Source organism: Carlito syrichta, unplaced genomic scaffold, assembly GCF_000164805.1.
Source record: "Carlito syrichta isolate Samal-C Ts95f unplaced genomic scaffold, Tarsius_syrichta-2.0.1 Scaffold307260, whole genome shotgun sequence".
Taxonomy (NCBI): Eukaryota; Metazoa; Chordata; class Mammalia; order Primates; family Tarsiidae; genus Carlito; species Carlito syrichta.
The window spans coordinates 212,990-217,650 of record NW_007251356.1 but is presented as its reverse complement, the minus strand read 5'-3'; positions in this window follow the sequence as shown (position 1 = coordinate 217,650).

Sequence of the window (4,661 nt, the reverse complement as noted above, 5' to 3'; positions counted from 1 at the left end):
GACCTTTAATTTTAACTCCCTGAATATATAAATCTTTTAGAGGTCTGGAGTTAGTAATTTCCTTGGGTAAGATTAGTTGGCTGTCAACTGACTCATATATTCCTTTTCCTAACAACATATTGCTAGAAATATGAAACTGATTTGGATCCCTCTGCTGGTTAACAGCCCTCTGGATCCTTACCTGATCTTCAAATTCAGATTTCCATAGTAAATAGGCTCCTCCTGACAAACAGCTTTTAGCAAGTTGTCACCAATCTTGTGGTGCCATCCACCGAGTGGTAAATTGTTCCATAATAGTAATAGTATAAGGAGCTGTAGGACCATACTGAGTACAAGCCTCTTTAAGTTCCTTAATTAATTTATATGGTAGCGGCTCCCAGTGAGGTGACTCATTTACTGTGCCTTCTTCCATATAAATTACTGGAAAGCAAGAAGACAAGGTAAAATCTCCCTCTTCTTCTGCCTTTTTTCTGGCTCCCTGCATACCTACATTAGCTGGAGACACATACCCAGGTGTGAATTTTGGTGTTTTCACCTTATTTCTAGTAAAGGGTATGGAAGGAGGTGCCTTGTCAACATTAGTGAGATTTTTTCACTTATGATACCCAATCACTTCCTCTTCCAACTCCATTTCCTCCTCGGGGAAAAATTAATCATCTAAAGAAGGCACCGAGGCTACGGCCAGCAGGGCAGTGTCTTTATTTTTGACCGGAGTTTTAGAGAAATTGTGCTGTGGATTTAAAGCATCTCAGATAATATTCCATAAAGCTAAGGCATACAAAATACAAAAGGCAAGCCAATTGGTTCCTCTATCAGACAATATGTTCAAAATACTAGTAGACATGTTCCTTTATTTAGATTCACTCAGGCCCATGATTCTATCACGGCTCTTAAACTGCTCACCCTTCCTCACTCTGCCTGTCTCTACAGAGGGGTCCGTGGCACCCTGGGTGAGGTCCTATCCATCCCAAAAAAAAAAAAGAAAGCTTACCTTGAGGTCCCATGTTCAGGCGCCACTTGCCGGAGACCAGCTCCAGCCGGGTTCAGGGTACCTCAAAGGTGGAGATGGCATCAGCAATTGGGGGGAAGAAGAGAGAAAGAGAGAGAGAGAAAGAAAGAGACTGGACTCTGGTCTAGTGCAGAAGTGACGTGTATTATTGGGAATTACAATGGGTCTTTTATACACAAAGTCAGATGTGGGAGTGGCATCCCCACCCACCAGAAACCTTAATCCATGAAAACTTAATCAATGATTGCCTTTAAACCCTTTTCATATGATAATCTTAAAACTCTATAACAAAGGATAACCTAATCTGTGACTGACATATTCTATAAACCTTTTTCATCCTAAGTTGATTGATTTGTGCCAAGTTAAACAATTCTATAGAAGCTTAAGTATTTACTTTACAAATGAAAGTGGCCCATCCCAGAATGTTTGGAATGTGGCCCAATCCAAAGTTCATAGTGGGCTTACCTGCAAGTAACTCAGCTGCATTCTTTCAACAAAATGGCTGTCTTCTAAAACTATATTCTACAATTTACTCCTTCAATAAATCCTAAGATCATGACCCAGACGGCTGTGACCAATACTAAGCCTCTTAGATGTGACACAAGTTTGAATTATAAGTTGTGTGAAAGTCAAAACTGCAGTTTGCGGAAGAATGGGAGCAATGAGCTTCTAAAGTTAGCTTGTGCTCATCCCGGTCTCAGAGCTTTTATGTTTTGAGCTCACAGGAGCTTAATCTGGTTAGTGCTGAGTAGAAAGGGGGAGGAAATGGGGTCAATAGCTCCCGAACGCATCCTAGTGGTCTCAGGGTCAACGGCCCTTCCTGATCCCTAACGCTCAGTGCGCCTCTGTGGCCGGCTCCCAACACTATTCCTGTTCACATTTTTACTGGTTATCTAGAGTTACAAATCTATTTGGATTTTATTTATTTAATTTTTTGCAGACAGGGTCTCACTCCGTTGCAGAGGCTGGAGGGCAGTGGCACAATCATAGCTCACTATAACCTCAAACTCTTGGGCTCAAGTGATCTTCCTGCCTGAGCCTCATGAATAGATAGGATTACAGGTGTGCATCACCATGCCTGGCTGATTTTAAAATTTTTTGTGGAGACAGGGTCTTGCTTGTTTCCCAGGTTGGTCTCAAACTCCTGGACTCAAGCAATCCTCCTCTCTCAGCCTCCCAGGGTGCTGGGATGACAAGTGTGATCTACCATACTTGGCTTATTTTTTTAAATATACCTTTAAAATCTATATTTCTCAAAAGATTTGTCTATGCTTCTTATTTCTACCCCATTCCTCCACCCTCTTTTGTGATCCTGCTACCTTTTTAGCCACTTCATCTGTGTCCTCTTTTCAGGCTTGTTCTCTTCTACCTTGTCCTTAAATGTTGGAGTTCCTGCAATATCAGTCCTAGGCTATCTCTTCATCTTACTCCTAACTTTCTTTTTAGGAATTTCACATATATACATGAGTTTGATAAACACTATTGCACTAGGTCTTGTATGTAGATTGGCTACAAATTTATATTTTGGGGCTGAACAAGTCATCTGAGCTCCAGACCTCATTATCCAACTGTCTAATTATAATGGTACTTCTTAGCACTTCTTAGACTCACCCCCTTCAAAAATGACCCACCCCCCATTCAGCTGCAAAGAATGTGGAAAGCTGATAGCCTTGACTGTCGGCTTCAACAGGGTCTATCTCAGGTTTCAAGATGAAGTCAAACTGTTCTCAGGAGGACAGTGATGATTGATGTCATCCCAGAACTCCATCATCACTGCCTAACCATGTCCACATAACGCATGTCTCCTCTAGCAGACAATCTTTGCTTCAGAACTACCCACTGGGCTGACAGACAATTGTCAGCTCTGCATCATGATCTGATGACACTTGCCCAATCCTGCATCCTCCACTTTTCTTACACAGATGTTACTCCCCCGTTAAACTTGTCAAACTTCTAACTCCACCTCAACAGCCTCTTCTCGGAAAACCAATATGTTATACTAGGAGTTGTCCATGAAAACCTGTGTCAATAGACATATGAGAGTGAGCACAAAGGATGAAGATCTTCGTAGCACATGTTAACTCTCATCAGAAGGCAACCACTGTAGAAGAGAAACTAAACAGCTTTGGCAAAATGAATTGGCTGGCTGGTGTAGCCAGACTTTCTCAGCAGCCACTCCAGTGCTGGCTAATAGTTGTAACAAAGTAGTCAAAGTGGCAGAGATGGAGGATATGCTTGGGTCCTACAGCATAGACTCCCATGGTTACCTCTGGACACCTTGCCTTCCAGGAGCACAGACCAAAGTTGAGTCTGTAGTAGAATACTAGTCTTTAAGGAAACCAACGGGCCACTTGGTAGCAAGTTAACTATATTGGACCTTTTCCATCCTGAAGGCCAGTAGTTCTTTCTCATAGGAATGGATTGACAGCTATGAATTTACTTGTTCTGCCCTCAAATACTCAGCCAGCACCACTATGCCTGATCAATAGGCATGGAATCTCACACAACATAGCATCTGTTAGGGAACCTACTTTACGGCAAAGGAAGTACAAGAATGGGACAATGAGCATGGGTTACACTGGTCATATCACATACCTCACCAACAGAAGCTGTCAGACAGATAGCATAATGGAATGGCCTCCTAAAGATATGGCTGGCTGAGTGTGGTAGCTCATGTCTGTAACTCCAGCACTTTGGGAGACTGAGGCGCAAGGATTGCTTGACCCCAGGAGTTCGAGACCAGCCAGGGCAACATAGTGAGATGCCATCTCTACAAAAAATAAAAAATAGTCATACATGGTGGCATCCACCTGTAGTCCCAGCTACTCAGGCAGCTTAGGTGGAAGGATCATCTGAGCCCAGGACTTTGAGGCTGTAGTGAGCCATGAGCATGTCACTGCACATGTCACAGTCTGGGTGACAGTGAGACCCTGACTCAAAAATAAAATAAAAAAAATTTTTAAAGGCATAGCTGAAGCACCAGCTTTCAGGCCATGCCCTGTTAGAATGAGGCATCATTTTTCGAGGACATCATACATTCTTTGAGTCAGAGCTCTTTACATGGTTCTATGTCCCCAATAAAAAAGAATACAAGAGTTCAAGAACCAAGTGTGGAAGAACTATGCCCAATGACCCACAGGGGAAATTTGAGGCTTTCCATCATCTCCACTTTGGTCTCTGCAAGGAGCACATTCTTGCCAGGGGACACAGCAGTGATCCTATAGAACTAAAAGCCACAGACACTACCTGGGCTCTTGGGACTCTTTGTGTCTAGGGACCAGCAGGCATGGCAAAGTGTTACCATGGTATCACAGATAAATGAACATGGTCAGCAGGAGACACAGGGCTCTATTACACATTCACAACAGGGAGGAGTAAGTGCAAAACTCAGGGGATCCACTTGGGTGCCTCTTGTTTTCTCTCTTCTTCAGTTATGACTTGAATGGAGAAGTCAACAACCCTGGCCCCAGAAAGAGATGATTACCAGGAGCTCTCCCCTCAGAAATGAGCACACCACCAGATAGCTCACCAAGACCAGCAGAAATGCTATCTAGGATTGCAATACATTCTAATAGAGAAAAGTAGTGAAAGAATTGAGTCATCAAGTGATAGGCATATTAAATTTTTAATTTTTTAATTTTTACTTTTTTTA